Raw genomic sequence first — 16,913 nt, 5'->3', positions numbered from 1 at the left:
AGTGATGTTGAGTATCTTCTCATCTGTCTGTTGGCCATGTGGATGTCTTCTTTGGAAAAATGTCTATTCATGTCTTCTACCCATTTTTTAGTTGGATTATTCATTTCAGGAGTGTCAAGTGTTATAAATTCTTTATATATTTTGGATACTAGCCCTTTATTAGATATGTCATTTGCAAATATCTTATCCCATTCCACAGGTTGGTTGCCTTTTAGTTTTGTTGATTGCACTATGATCTTAACTGTTCCTGTGGCAGGATATCAGCTGTGCCTTGTCTTTCTTGGATCTTACCCAAATCTGGTTCTCAGCCTTCCCTTCAATTCTATAAGCTACTCAATACACTTAGCAACCAATTCAGTTTCTATTTAAGTTAACCAAAGTCAGTTCCTGTCATTTGCAAGCAAGAATCCTAACTAGTACATCTTTCTAGGTAAATGTTCAAAGGACATAAAATGGAAATTCACAAAAAAGAAATACAAATTGTTACTAAGTATTTTTATAGTGTCTAATCTCACTATATAAGATAAACTCCTAGAAAATCAAAGCAAGAATTTGGACATAAAACTAGCATGTTTCTTTACTAACAGTACTATTTTGAATTAGTAAATATGTAGACCCCCAAATTCGTACAATCTTTCTAGAATGTAATTTGAGTATATACACCAAAAACCTTCAATATGCCCATAACTCTTTGGGTTTGTTTTTTATTTTTTATTTTTTTTATGCCCACAACTCTTTGACATAGTAATTCTTACTCTAGGAATTTATCCTGATATCATTTATGCAAAGAATTATGTATAAGGATATTCATATATGTATGAACATACATAAGGATTTATGTATAATGATAAGGATTTTAGCCTTGTTTTTTAAAGTTAAAAAGCCTAAGCAAAAATGTGTTCAGCAATACAAAAATGGTTAAGTACAAACAGAATATTCTTAATGCACTTCCACTAAAGCAATGCCTGATCAGTTGGTGGTATTTATTCCCTCTGGAAACACACTGAACATTCCTCATTCAGACACACATGTACTTTCTTCCCCCCAATTAGGGCACTTAACAAGAGTGGGATATGCTTGTGCCTAGACCTATTAATGAACTCAGTGTCTACTATTGTCATTACAAATGCTAAAAGACAGCAGTTATTTCTATGAAGATTAAGTTGAACGCTTTGCAAAATTTACCTAAAAGCAAGTTGCTGAAAGGAAAAAAAGACAAGAAGGGAGAAGTGAGAGTAGGGGAGGAAGGAAAGGAAACAAAGAAGATACTGTCACTAGGCAACAGTAAGCATTGGGGAAAATCAATCAAGTCCAGTACAGGGATTCTCAAGATTTTTGGTCCCTTCTTAAAAGTGATTAAGGACTTTAAAGAGCTTCTGTCTGTGTGGGAAATATCTACTGACATTTACCACATCAGAAATTAAAACTAAGAAATTTATAGACTATTAACTTTGAATTCATTTTTTAAAATAACAGTAATGAACCCACTACATATTAATGTAAATAATGTATTTTTATAACAAGTAAATATACTTTCCAAAGTAAAAAAAAAATTAGAGCAGTGACACTGACATTGCTGTATTGTAATGCCTAGACTAATGGAAGGCAACTGAGTTCTCATATTGCTTCTTTGTTCAATCTACTGCAGTATCACAAGTCATGTAGCCCCTAGAGAACCCTACTGTACCCTCATGAACAAATGATTGTGGAAGAGGCAATAATATCTTAATATTATTATGAATATAATTTTGGTTTTGCAAAAACCATCCTTCTGGAGGCTTGGAAATCTCTAGAAGCCTCCAGACCACACATTAAGAATTGCTGGCCTAACAAGGGTCTGTCCTCAGACCTCTTGTAATTGTCTCTAAGTTTGTGATCTGCTTCAAAACAAACAGAAAATCTGTAGAAATTAGAAGTGTGTTGTTGATATTGTTTATGCAATAAAGATAACACAGATCCCCCATTATATAATTAAAGATCTTGGCCTACATTTTTAAAATGACAAATGAATGCATAGATGTATGTTTTAAGTATTTTCTTAGGGGATTCCTGGGTGGCTCAGCGGTTTAGTGCCTACCTTTGGCCCAGGTCATGATCCTGGAGTCCCAGGATTGAGTCCCACGTCAGGCTCCCTGCATGGAGCCTGCTTCTCCCTCTGCCTGTGTCTCTGCCTCTCTCTCGCTCTCTGTCTCTCGTGAATAAATTAATAAAATATATATTTTTAGAAGTATTTTCTTAAATGTTTAAGAAATATATGTGTTTTAAAAATAATTCCACATCACTTATTTTACTATTCCCCACTAGTTATTTCACTTTGGGGTGCAATTACTTAAGCACTCGTTATTTCACATAGGAGTCTGAAGCTTCATGGTTCCAGGTTTGGTTAACTCAGTGGCTAAGACACATCAAGACCTGGGTTGGCATATCTGAGAGTCTTGGCTTTTCGATGCTCCCAAGATGGTAGCCACAGTTCCAGTGGAACCATTGGCAGGAAAGGACAGCTGGGGTTGGAGATGGGGGGAGGGAGGGCGGAGTTCATCTCATGCTTCTCTCTCCTTAGCAGGAAGAAACTCTTTTCCAAAAGCCCTTAACAGACTTCCCCTTATGTCTTATTGGCAGGACTAGGTCCCATGCTAACCCCCAAACTATTCCCTGAAAGAATGGGATCATCACGACTAGCTCAGAACAATCATAGATATCTCAGTGTTGATGCCTCAGCATGTCAATTTTATACTCCCAGGCTGAACAAATCAATTCCACACATCTGAATAAAATCAGGGTCATTTTTAGCTAAGAACAGGAGGGGAACTGCTGTGCCATCGTTGATGACTGTGCCTCACCTGCTTTAAACCAAAATTTTTTTTTAAACCAAATTTTTCCATTAAGTAGCCAACTACTGGGCTGAGCACACAGCTTTAAGAGGGTACACCCATACCCAGATATTTAAATCCTTTTTTAAAGTGGAATACAATACCGTATTTATAGTATAAAACCAATGTATATGTATGTATCTATGAATATATGTGTATATACATACATATACTTTTAAAAACCTGGAAAAGAAGATACAAAAATAGAACTGTTTTCTTTGGATTTATGAGTTGGTTTTAATTTGCTTCCTTATAGCTTTTTATATTTTCTGATTTCTCCAATGACACATCACTGTAATAAGCTGGAAAAAAAAGCATTATTTTTAAATGATTTGTGAAATAACATATCCATGTCTTTCATTTGTATAGCAGTTTTACAACATATTATTTCATTTTCTTTACCTGTAAAATCAAAATAAGAATATTTCATAAGAAAAATGAATCAATGCACGTAAAATGCCAGCAATAGTACCTTGTAGATAATGAGAGTTCATTAAATGCCTGCTGTTATTGCTGTGCCACATTTACTCTATGACCTAAGTACAACACGAGGAACTAGCTTCATCCTACAGATTGAGCAGTGGAGGCTAAGAAGTGTAGGGTCTTGCCCAGGATCACACCAGTTGCCAAGATAAAGTGTTCCTTTCAAGTACACCATCATTATTCACCAACTGTGCTACAGGGCAGAAAAGAAAATTCTATTCCTAACATCTAAAAATGTCTGTTGTAAGAGGATTCTTTTTAAAAACTTTATACTAGATTTCTTTGTTGTTGAGACATAATTTACCTACCATAAACTTTACCCTCTGAAAGTGTATAATTTAGTGATTTTTAATATATTCACAAGACTGTGCAACCATCACCACTATCTAATTCCTGAACATTTTCATACCACTCCCCAAAAGCAATATCCATTGGCAGTGACTCCCCATTCCCTTCTCCCCTAGGTCCCTAGAAACCATGAATATTCCATTGTGTGGAAATATCACATTTATCCATTCATAAGTTTTATATATGATTTCTGGACATGGTAATTTGTCAGTTTAACCAATTAAAAGAACTAGTAAATGAATCAGCAAAATTCAGTAAACAAAAAAACTGAATAAAATGATCAGGGACCAAAAAACAAACTAGTAAAATTCAGTTTGGTTAGTCCATCCATGACTGTTTGACTTTTTACTTGCATTACTACTATGAAAACTTTACTTCCTTGCTTTCCTTAAATAATAAAAAAAAAAAATCAGACTTTTTAAAAAAATATATTAAAAAAATTTTAAAAATATATTTTTTTCACCTTTCCTTGAAATCATTTTCCTATTTGTTTTCTTTTTTTTTTTTTTACTAGAAACCAAGACTATTTCAATTCTTCCCAGAACCCTTTGTCCCTCCGGTTATCTGCAAGTCTTTTAGTCTAGATTCTTTCAACTATAAACTACAAAACACAAGCCTCTTTGATACCTAGCTAAGGTGCCTATGGAAAACCTTATTGTTTCTTCCCTGGGGCTCTGGGACCTAGACTTGTTTTCTCCACAGATAGATATTTAAATAGATGACCTCTGTGGTCCTAATCCAGTTCCAGGAGTCTGTGATTCTAAGTTTTCAGTTTGTATGGATGGCCACTGCCTGCACACCACCCCCACTCCACTTGACCCCAACCTGCTACCATCCTGATTCCACTCAAGACAGTGAATGTAGACAAGACTAAATTTCCCGTGGCTCTGATGGCAGGAAGAACTAGAATAAGGGGACAGTGGCATCATATTACAATAACACCAGAGGTTGATATAGCACTCAACAGTTTACATAGCAATTCTCTATGCAGTTTTTCATACCATTCCCCATGACAACTCCTTGACTAGTCAGGCATTTTATCAAGGCAGGGACTGAGATATGGGAACTGGTTCAAGTTTGTGTGGTCAGGCGATGGGCCCTAAGGCACCCATCTCCCAGCCTGTGTTTATCACATTGTTTCACTGAACCACACCACCACCAATGGCACTGGAGCTCTGAAAAATGAACAGCTGAGAGCAAGTAGTAAGTAACAAGTGGTGGGAACTTATGGTGGCCACAAGGGTGACTGTTCACTGGCATGCCTATGCTGAATGAGAAAGACCAACAACAGGAGTAAAGGGACAGTCAGAGAAACAACTGAAAAGTTATACAAATGCACTTGAGGCCAGTACCCCTGTGCCACATGAAGAACAACCAGCATCACAAGCTCTCACTTATTGAAAGCTTCTAAAAAATAAATGCTTGCAAACTGCCTGTGGAAGATCACTTATGCTGGGCACTACCTGTCTAGCCCCAGACCTTCCCACTAAAACACTGCTTGGTGACATGATCGTCTCCACTCTGAGCGTCTATGAGGGGATCTTAGGTTGCTGTTAAGGACCTGTGGACAGGGAAGGCACACAGTCACAAATAAGTCATACATAGAATAAACAAACTGTCTTGCTCAGCATTTTAATCCATTTCAACTCCCACCAACACTCAAAGTGTCACAAGACCCCAAGACCTACATTTTGCCTCTAATTCTACTAATACCATTCTTTCACATACATCAGCCAGATGCATGTCAGATGTTTTCCATATAGTATCCCATTGCGTCACACCTGTGAGACAGGCATTATTACCCCATTTCACAGATGGGAAAACCAGGCTCAGAAACATGGATAAATTGCCCAAACTACTTGGGGGTAGAGCTGTCATTTTTTAAACTCAGACTCTGTTATTCCAAAGCTCTTTTCTTTCTACTAAAATGCTGTATGTCTATTCAAACTCTGTATGAGATTTTCAGTTGAGATCTTGCCTGCAGTTGAAATATATAAAACACTTTGAAGAAGCTTTTATTAGTATAAATTTGTGACTTTTAAATTTCTAAGTATATTTACTGTAAAGTCAATTAACGAAATAATGAAGCTGCCTTGATAGACACAGTTGCAACAGGCATTCTATCTTCTGCTTCATCATGCTCTATTTTATTTAGATTGCATAGCATTGAGAAAATCATCATTTAGTAGGTGAAAATGTCTTTTAATAATAGTTTTAATACTCTTTTAATAACGATCTCAAGTCACACTGTCATTAAACAGATGCGACAGAAAAACCTTATTCTGTCTTAAAAGAACTTGTTAGCTTGGTAGCACAAATCGACAATTGTCTCCAGTGTGTTAAAAATTATTGCATATCACATTTCACTGAGCCTGAAGTGTCTATCACAATTTTAGTAATAGCTTAAAGTGTATTTAATATTTTAGAATAAATTTTCCCCAAAATTGATCTATAAATTCTGTGCAATCCTAATTAAAATCCCAGCAGTCTTCCTTGAAGAAATTAACAAGCAGATGCTAAAATTTGTAGGAAATGCAAAGGATATAGACTTTCCAAAACAATTCAGAAAAGAATAAAAAGTTGGAGGATCTATCCTATTCTAAGACTTACAAGAAAGCTACCATATTCAAGCCAGTGTGGTATTGGGGTAAGGATAGACTTATAGGTTAATGGAACCTCTGAATCCAGAAATAGAACCAAACTTTTATGGTCAATTGATTTTTCACAAAGACGCCAAAGTAATTAAATGGGAAAATCATCAAAATGGTGCTGGAGCAACTGGATATCCACAAGGGGAAAAAATTTAACTTCTACCCTTACCTTACAACACATACAAAAATTAACTCAAAATAGATCAGAGATTAAAAATAAGAACACACACTACTTAATTTCTGGAAAAAATGTATAGGAGAAAATGTGAGAAATAGGAAAAGCACAAAAGCACAAATCATAAAAGGAAATATTTATTAAATTTACTTTAAAAATTAAAAACGTTTGCTTTTAAGAAAGATAAAAGGCATCATTTCACAACATATATAAGTCGAGTCATCTTGCTGTACACCTTAAACTTAACACAGTGCTGCATGTCAATTATATCTAAATAAAACTGGAGAAAAAGATAAGCAAAAGATTGTGGTAATATATATGCAAAATATATATCTGACAGAAGATTCATATCCAGAATTTGTAAAGAATTCTCATGACTCAGTGAAAAGAGAACAACCCACTAAAAATGGGGAAAAGATTTGAACATTACAAATGAAAACACAACAAATGCCAATAAGCACATGAAGTGATGCTCAACGTTACAAATTATGAGGAAAATGTCACTTAAGACCACTTAAAACCAACTATTTACTACACATTTGACTGTACCAAATATCAGTGAGGAGGCGGGACAACCAGAACTCTTATACGTTGTCTATGTGAAAGTATAAAATGTATAAGAATACATTTAAGTATACGTTTAAGAATACGTTGCCTATGTGAAAGTATAAAATGGTAGTTTCATATAAGATTAAAAACATACATCCACATGACCCAGCAGGCTCATCCCTAGATATCTGCCCAAAGGTAATAAGAACATACGTCCCCACGAAAACTTTTTTACATGAATGTTTATTGCAGCATTATTCACAATAGTCAGAAATTGGAAAAAACCCAAGTGTTAGTGAATGGATAAACAAATAGTGGTATATCCACACCACGGGATGCTGTTCAGCACTAAAAGAAACAAAGCATTAATATAGCTCAGAAATACGGATGAATCACAAAAACATGTTAAGCCAAAGAAAGTTAAACACAGAGAACTACATACTATGAAATTCTAAAAATAAAGGCCATACTATAATGACAGTAAATCAGCAACTGCTTTCTGGCCAGGAGTTGGGGGAAGGTACTGACTGCAAGGAGGCACAAGGGAACATTATAGGGTAATGGAAATGTTTCATATTGATTATGAAAATGGTTATAGAACTGTATACAATTATCAAAATTTATTAAACTGTATGCTTGGAATTTTATCTTATGTAAAGTCTACCTCATTAAAACTGGGGTGAAATGAATTTGCTTAAATTACTAGGGTTTCACAATCTTTTAAGAAGAAAGAAAAAATTGTCCTAGTCTGAGAACAGAAGTGGGCTCCCTTGTGCAAAATAATACCGAGGAAACACACACCGAAGGTAAGCCAACTATGTAAAAGATTGACTTCTTGATGCTAACTCTCTGCTTTAAATTTTCTTTGTCCCGCTAATCTCCATCTCAAGAATAATGAGAAATAAAACAATTGTACCTTTAATACTTTTGACTAACTTTAATATATATTAAACTAAATATTAAATAGGTTCCTAGAGACAAATCTTTGTTACAGGAGACTCTTTCATTGGACCATAGCTGCTTAAGGCATTTAAAGACAAGTGAGAAACAGATTGTTTTGGTTTGTTAGTTTTGGGGATTTGGGGTTTGGGTTTTTTTTTTTTTCCTGGCAGTGCTTAGCTGTTTCATCATGCTTTCCTATCGCCACAAAGGATATTTATGATTCATCAGTCAACACCCAGTGTCAGATAATTAGCCATTAACATACTTCACCTGCACTAGGATGAAAATGATATCACAACTTGCAAGAGATCCCCTTGAAGATGAAACCAAAAGAAATTGTGGCCACATGTTTTTTCAAACCTGTATTCACTACCCCTCCCGACTGCCTGTCATCCAAGAGAGGCCAAACAGATGTGTAAAAATAGCTGTTTAACAGGGGGGAAAATACTGTAAAATTGTTTATGGCAGGACAGCGGGTTCTTATAGGCAAAGTAAATTACAAATAGATTTCTCAATTACTTTTTAAAGCCTGGTATTTGATTCTTATATAACAGTCAAAAATCAATTTTGCATGGAATTTATGTGAATGCCTCATTATTAATAAAACAGCGGTTGGCGGCTGCTACTTCCTCCCCACAAAAGCAGCACGCAGTGGGGAAGCATTCACGTGCCAGGCTGTGCAATCCTTTATCTTTTTATCCTCTGCTTCAGATCATAAAAAAGAAAGGGAAGAAATGAATTCCAAGCAAATTTTAAGCATAGGCTTCTGGCAGCACCTACTTCAGGGGGCCTGGAGGAGTGTCCTGAGAGTATTCAGTGGCGGTTATCAGAGCAGTCCTGGACACCCGCCCTGCTCATATTGTACCCTGAAGGTCCTTTATATATAATCTAATCAAGCAAGTAACTCCAGTTGTTGAAAAAGACACTGAACTTCATCTCTCGCTCTACCTCTAGCATATCTCATCTCAGTATTAGTTTACTGTTGATCACGTGAACTTATTTCAAATGATCGGTCCGTGATGCTTTTTTTCACATCACTGAATGATAATTCCTAATTTTTAAAGAAAAGGACGTGTTCCTGACTCAGACATTCCAATGTATTTATCTTCAATTGACAAATAGGAAAACTGAATTCCATTAATGTCCACAGACCATAATACTCTGCTTCCTATTTTGTACTGGGCTCATCAAACCACAAATACTCCCTTACCAAATGAAAAGTGTAGTGTAATGAGAAAATCTAGCTTCTCTGGATAGCCTTTCCTAACAAACTGGGTGACATTTAGTAAGTTGTATCATTGCTGTAGGCCTCGTCACTTCACCAGGAAAATAAGGGAGTTTTTAAAAAATGATCTGAGATTTCTTTCTGATTATAAGCAACTCCAAGACTCGGGGCAATGAGAGGAAAGTCATTGCGTTCCCACTACATGTGAGAAGCAAAAAGAAATGTTGTGCGTCTGGCCACCAATATGGGGACACATTGATCTTCAGAAGTTAAATACAGTTAAATCATGGCTACCTGCTCTTCTGCTGGGTCACACTTCAAAGACACCAACAGGGAAAAGGCAGGGCTCTCTCCGCCTCTGAGTGCTTGCAGCATGTTTCCACATACTGATTTCTCCTTGATTTGGATCTCTGCTCAATGCACAATCACACCTGGCAACTGTGGGAAAGCTGTACTTGCCCCCTACACTTCCGTGTCAACAGCTAATCAGCAATAGTAACACAATCATTAAACCAAATCAAACTGCTTTGCTGGGATCTAGTTCAGAAATTCTACTTGAAACAGAAGTGTGCATGAGATGACCTCTTGTAGATACAAAATGCCAGAAATTTTGCTTAAGAATAAAAATCCAAGGTAGATAAGATCTTATCCCCAGGTTTTTTTTAAGGGCTGGATTTGATGTATCATTAAGAAACAGGGATGCCTGGGTGGCTCAATGGTTGAGCCTTTGGCCCAGGGCGTGGTCCTGGAGTCCCGGGATCGAGTCCCACATCGAGTTCCACATCGGGCTCCCTACATGGAGCTTGCTTCTCCTCCCTCTGCCTGTGTCTCTGCCTCTCTCTCTCTGTGTCTCTTGTGAATAAAATAAAATAAAATAAAATAAAATAAAATAAAATAAAATAAAATAGAAAGAAAGAAGAAAGAAAGAAAGAAAGAAAGAAAGAAAGAAAGAAAGAAAGAAAGAAAGAAGAAAGACACTTAAATATTATCAATATATTATGGAATTAAAAAAAATTACTGGGGCACCTGGGTGGGTCAGTCAGTTAAGTATCTGCCTTCGGCTTAAGTCATAATCCCGGGGTCCTCGGATGGAGCCCCAGGTCAAGCTCCTTGCTCAGCAGGGAGTCTGCTTCTCCCTCTCCCTCTGCCCCTCCCCTGCTTGTGCTCTCTCGCGCTCTCTCTCTCAAATATAGAAATAAAATCTTTAAAAAAGATTATTTTTCCTTTTATTCTTCCTCTTATTTTTACATGATTACTCTGAACATGTTTTCATTGAGAATCATAAGGTTGATCCAACTGAAATCAGCAAAATCAGTATTCTCTGGGGGAGCAAAAATGAAAGATATACTTTTTTCTAAGTCAAAAATCACATTTAGGATTTATTGTGTAAGTGCTGCTAATAAATTCAGAGAGAAGTTTATTTACTGTTGATTGTGGTCGATTACATGAAGGCCTCCATCCTTCACCCCTACTTGCATTCCGTATCCTTTGCCCTAGGACTTTGCAGTTCCACACTAGAGGCAAATCTATTTCCTGATGCCTTGAATCTGGTCTCAGACACACGACTTGCTTTGGCCAACAGAAAGAGTTGGAACTGATAGATGTGCCAGTACCAAGCCTCAGCTCCAGCCTTTCTGTCATTTCCTACTTCTGCCAATGCTACAACAAGCACTTGCCTGGATTATCTGTGGATCTCAGGAGGATGAGGGACATGTGGAGCAAAGCCAACTCACCCCAAACAAGCCCAAACCAGACTGACCATCTTTCAGATACAAGAGGGAGCCCAGCCAAGAACAAGTGAACCCTGCAGATGCAGGAGAAAAAATGTCTACTGTTTATGCCCTGAGATGTCATGCTGTTTGTTATGCAACAATTTCATGGTAATATCTAATCCCAAGATTGATGATGCTGTTAATATTGCCATACCTTCTCAAAATATTTGTGACTATCTGGTCTTGCCCCACCTTTTTTTTTAAATAAATTTATTTTTTATTGGTGTTCAATTTGCCAACATATAGAATAACACCCAGTGCTCATCCCATCAAGCGCCCCCCTCAGTGCCCATCACCCAGTCCCCCCCACCACCACCCACCTCCCTTTCTACCACCCCTAGTTCGTTTCCCAGAGTTAAGAGTCTCTCATGTTCTGTCTCCCTTTCTGATATTTCCCACTCATTTTTTTCTCCTTTCCCCTTTATTCCCTTTCACTATTTTTTATATTCCTCAAATGAATGATACCATATAATGTTTGTCCTTCTGGTCTTGCCCCACCTTTATTAGCATGAGTGACAGATTGGTTCTGACTCACTATAATTTTATTCTTCTTGGTAAACAATCCTCCCCATGTTCTCTGAGCATCTTAGGCAAGGAGTTCTCTCTCAAAGGTTTGTGTGCCTAGAATTACCTGGAGGGCTTCTTAAAACACAGATTGCTAGGACCCACCTTCAGAGTTTCTGATTCAATTGGTCTGCAGTCAGCCTTGGCCTGAGAATGTGCATTTCTCATGAGTTCCTAGGTGGTGCTGATGCTGGTGGTTCCTGGACCACACCCGAGAGCCACTTCCTTAGGCCATCAAGAGTTAAGTACAAGGTTGCTGGTTCACATACCCATCTGTGTTTTCCCAAGGCACATTTTCCATCACCTTCTACCTCCAACCAATAAATGAGCAGAGCCAGAGCCAAGATTCCACAGCCTTCCAGATGAGTTCCCCCTGGAAGAGGCAGTCTCTGTAGCCAATAGCAAGCAAGGTCCTCCAAACCACACAGCAGGGGCTAAGCACACTCTCTCCCCCAGACTTACAGCTATTCCAGGGGCTTGGGAAGCTACCTGGCTTGAACCCAAGAGGCACTGATTTAGGGGAATAAAAGAGTTCACACTTCTTTTCAGTGTCCACCTCAAAGCATTGTTCTTAAATTCCTCATCTCAAAATTAGGGGGTTTTACCATCAGAAAAAAATTTTAGCCCCATCTGTAAATATGTGCAATCAATTTCCCTCTCAAATCTCCACAGCAGGTATTTCCATTCCTTACCACTTGCTGTGCATGGAGAGATCCCCCACTGGGAAAACAGAGCAGCTTTTGCTCCTGGTGCAGCTCAGCTCTGCCTGATTTCTTTTTTACAATGGTCTGAAGTCAAATTTGAACTCAGACACTTGCACATGGCTCCTTAGCATCTGCAAGAGTTGGCAGGAATCTGGGTCCTCTGAGTGATGTTGATTTGCAGTGCTGCCTCAGAAAATGAAACCAAATTAAAAAGCTGCCCCTTGAAACTTAATGTTTTTAAAATTCAACAGGGAAATAGTAAGCAATTATAAAGAACTGGCCAGCCTGCCTTACCTTTCATGTCTTTTTTTTTTTTTTTTAATAAAGTATGGTTTTCATCTAACTGCTACATTATTCTAACTCAATGGCTGCACTTTGAAGAAGGGTAGGGTTGCCCTTGAGGTGTGTGAATACTTGCCCAGGGACCTGGGGAATGTCTGGCACTTTTCTGCTCAAAGCCTGGAGTAGTGGAAATATTTCCAATCTGTGTACTGGAAGTAACATGACCCTATTTTGAATTTCTTTTTTATTTTGCAAAGAATTTTCATAAGAATCCTGATGCTCAAAAATTCACAATCAGCCACTGTTTTGCATATAAGGAAAGTTGTACACTATTTGACATATTAAAACTAAAGTGTTATTTTCATTCAACAGATAATTATCAAGCAACTACTACATGCAGGGATAGGGATAGAGAGATGAAAATATTCTCTCTTTGCTTTCAAAATGCTTACAATGCTTTTGATGTAATGGACCCCCAAATGAATAAGGATTCCTTCATTTATTCAACATATATGTATGGAGTACCTATTATGTCCTAAGCATAATAAAGGTAGCCTTGTTTCCTGCTCAAAGTTTAGTCTTGGGAGTCAGACAGTTACAAGAAAGTGTGATAAATGTATGATTTGGGGCATCCATACCACAAGAGCAGAGGGCAGGAGACCCTGTTTTGTTCTATGAGGTCAGAGAAAGCTTTGGAGGTGAAGTTGAGATGTGAAAGTGCAAAAGAAGATACAGAGAAAGGAGGAAGGGAAAGAAAGGGAGGAGGAAACAAGTCTGCAAATGTGGTGATAACTGATCACCTCTAAGAAATAGAAAGTGTCGATATAACAGGAAAGCATAAAGGAGGGGTTCACAGGGAATGACAGAGACACCCAGGCCCCTTTCCAAAGTCAATCTGCTCAGTCCTTGGGCAGTTGATTACCAGGCATCCGTCCTGTGCCCGGGTCTGCTTTCCATGCTCAGGATCCATCAGTGGGCAAAACAGGAAAAGAACCCTGCCCTCAAGGAGCTTATTTTATACTCCAGTGGCAAAAAAAAAGATGATGGAAAAGAAATACTAGTAAATTTTGCCATGTAGGAAAAAAGATCAATGCAATGGAAAGAGTTATGCTAGTGTGGGAAGAACCCCTGAGGAAGAAGGAGAAAGAGGAAGAAAAGGATTTCAGCACAAGGTAAATCCAGTGGTTGCTAAAGCAGCTCCCTTATCTCCCCTGGAGACAGGGTCCCTATCTCGTCACCGCATGGACCCACATGGTAGCAAGTGAGCAAGCAGGCAGCCACATATGGGAGGCTAGATGGAGTTAGTTTGTACAGATGGAAGGCCATATGTTTCATCCATCATATGTTGTATCAATTCTCTTCAATCTAGGGTTGAGTTTCTTTTATGCTTGGCAATAGGTTTCAGAATGGCCAGTGGAGCCTTCTCTCTGTTAAACCAGAGGATTAATCTAATGGTGAATTACTTCACAATCTTATCTTCTTTGAGCTGTTTGCTGTTGCCTTTCAGCTATAAAGACCTTTGTTTCCTTCTTGATAGTTTTTGTTTCTAGCACTCATCAGATACTTTACGTCTGACCTGATATATCCTGCAATTTCTGGACTTACCTGTTAGACAACAAATGAAACAAATGAGCATCTCAGCTTCCCTTGAGCACAAATACATGGGAAATCTAAAGAGCATGCTTCTCCTCCTGGTTTTGATTTTTCCAAAAACACTGAACCCTTTATTTTAAAAAAGCAACTCAGCGAAGCATGATACCTATGTGGATACCTGGAACATGAGATTTCTACTTATCCTAGTCTTGGTTCTCCTCTAGATATGAGCAGAAATAATGGAACAGGTCTTTCAGTTTCAGATCTAACTCTTCCTGGTATATACTCACTATGATGCTTCAGACTCAGAGCAACCTAACTAACAGTCTTTTCGGGCAGTTGTACTTGCTCTGCCAACCCAAGGAAGACACCTCCTCCTTCCTTCTGGATCCTCTTTCCTTAGCTATTCCCAGCATCTCCATCTTTAACAGAAGCAGAAAAGCCCCATAATGCATCTGGATATTATGAAATGTTCTGATTGTATTTTTCCAAGCAGCAATTTCCCTGCCTTCTGGCTTCTGATTCTGAATTTTTCTCTGAGAAATGTTCCAGTTTTCCATTCCCTTTTCTGATCAATAGCTGGCCTCTGCCTACAATCGATTCTTTCTTCAACTAGTTCTAAATCATAGTTCAGAGAGAAACTGCTTTCTGTTCAAAGGTTTAGTGTTACAAAAATAGTCACAACAATACTAAAACAAAACATGTAACTTGCTTTTTATTTATGTAAGAAATTTGAATTTTTTTTCTGTAGGTGCATGCTCCTCAATTTTTAAATATCCTATACTTTTGTATGGAAACACTGGAATGTATTTACACCAGTCTTGGGATTCCAGGTAATGAGTCTAATTTCTCCAAAAGCAACAGACTTCCTCCACCCCCTACTCCCAGACAATTTTCCTAGTCTGAGTTTAAAACTAAGGCATATTGATTTCTAAAGAAGTGTAACCTTCTATGTTTAAACCAGTAATTAGGACACTGTTTATACAGAAGGTCTGAAGTGCAAATGTTCCCTGAACATTCTGGATCCTTGCACTCCAAAACGTGGCCCTTGACCACTCATGCTGTCTAGTTCCTGTGAGACATGCAGACTGTAATGCAGATCTACTGAATAAGAATCTGCATTTTATGCACATTAAAGTTTGAGAAGAAATGTAAATGGGATGATGTTTGCATTCCAGGATCATTCTTCCCAGTAGTATTAGTGGGCGCCTGGGTGGCAATTAAGTGTGTCTGCCTTTGGCTCAGGTCCTGATCCCGGGATCCTGGGATCAAGTCCCACATCGAGCTCCCCACAGGAAGCCTGCTTCTCCTTCTGCCTATGTCTCTGTCTCTCTCTGCACGTCTCTCATGGATAAATAAATAAAACCTTAAGAAAAAAGTAATATTAGTATAGAAGAGAGAGACAGAAAAGTCTGCACTCTGGCTGTTACTTCAAACATTTCTCTTCTTTAACACAGCCACTGCCACCATCTTTCACTGAATTCAGACTTCTGAACATCAGCATCTCCAGGCTTCTGAAAGACATTGCAGCTCTTCTGCAGAAGAACCTGCCTCGGCTTCTTCCCTCTCCCAGGGCTTTGGCTACCCACAGAGCCCATTCCTAAGTTTTTTATTAACAATCTTCTCTGTCTCCTTCTGAATCCCCATTTCTAGTGTTGAGGATACCTGGACATAAGATAAGGTGGCACAACAAGAAATAGGACTCTCTCATCTTCTTAACATCTGCCTAGACCCCATAGATCAGTGCTGCCCAGTAGAACTTTCGTGATGAGTGATATGGTTTTTATCCACACTGTTCATTCTGATAGGCACTAGCCACGAATGACTATCAAGCAATTGAAATGTAACTAAGGTAACTGAGACACTGAATTTTTTGGCTCCCTAGTCATTTAAAATTTAAATCTTAACCAATTAAAAGTAAACAATTTTTAAAATTGTTTCCCCAGTAACAATACCCACATTTCCAGTGCTTAATAGCCACCATGTGCCTATTAATAGACAATGCAACTCTAGATGGTTCTCTTGGGGTTTCTTGGCTCCCTACCTTTTGGTTGCTGCTTGGATGGCCATTGCATCCTCATCTGATGTCCAACCACAACAGCTCTAGCAACTTACAGGTGTGTCTACTTGTGTGTAGCAGGGCAGAAATCTTTTTATCAAAATATCACTGCTGTTTTATAATTACCACCTATTTCCCCTTCCCTCCTATAGAAACCTCCCTAGAAACTAAAGCTCAAAGGAGGTTCCTTTTTCTTAATGATTACAAAGTACTCTAAAAAGGCCCCAAGAAAATGACCACCTTGTAACAAGCTCAATATAGTTGTAAACTGCTTTAAGAACTTTCTTCTTTCAGAGATTCCAGAGAGAGAAAAGGACGAGCACCCTTAGCAAGCTTTACCATCAAACATCTGAACGTATTAGGAGGAGAAATCAAATGATCTGATTGGCTACAAAGGAGTCTGAGCAGAGACTAATGGACCATAATTCTCTCTTCAGAATTTATGAGGATTCATCATCATTTAATTAACAATATAAATATTAAAAAAACATTTTACGATAAAATTTTATAATTGTAATAAGACACCCTAGCACATGAATTATGGGGTACTAATTCCCACCCAGTTTTGTTGAAACTGGACATGAATGAATACATTAAAATGCATACTATGTCATGTCTTAGCATATAAAAAATAAAGTGGCAAAAAAAAAGTGTTCCGAAATTCAAAATTCTATCCCCTAAGAAAATAAGTGAAGA

General features: G+C 38.0%; 1 long non-coding RNA gene across 5 annotated transcripts in view; it reads right to left on the bottom strand.

Annotated features, from left to right (window-relative positions):
* Window positions 1–16,913, bottom strand: part of LOC144304922 (uncharacterized) — a 368,717-nt gene that overhangs the window by 245,526 nt on the left and 106,278 nt on the right. The window lies entirely within an intron of this gene.

Source organism: Canis aureus, chromosome 34 (genome assembly GCF_053574225.1).
Source record: "Canis aureus isolate CA01 chromosome 34, VMU_Caureus_v.1.0, whole genome shotgun sequence".
Lineage (NCBI taxonomy): Eukaryota > Metazoa > Chordata > Mammalia > Carnivora > Canidae > Canis > Canis aureus.
Note: the sequence above shows the minus strand (reverse complement) of the source record. Positions and strands in the feature narration are given on the sequence as shown.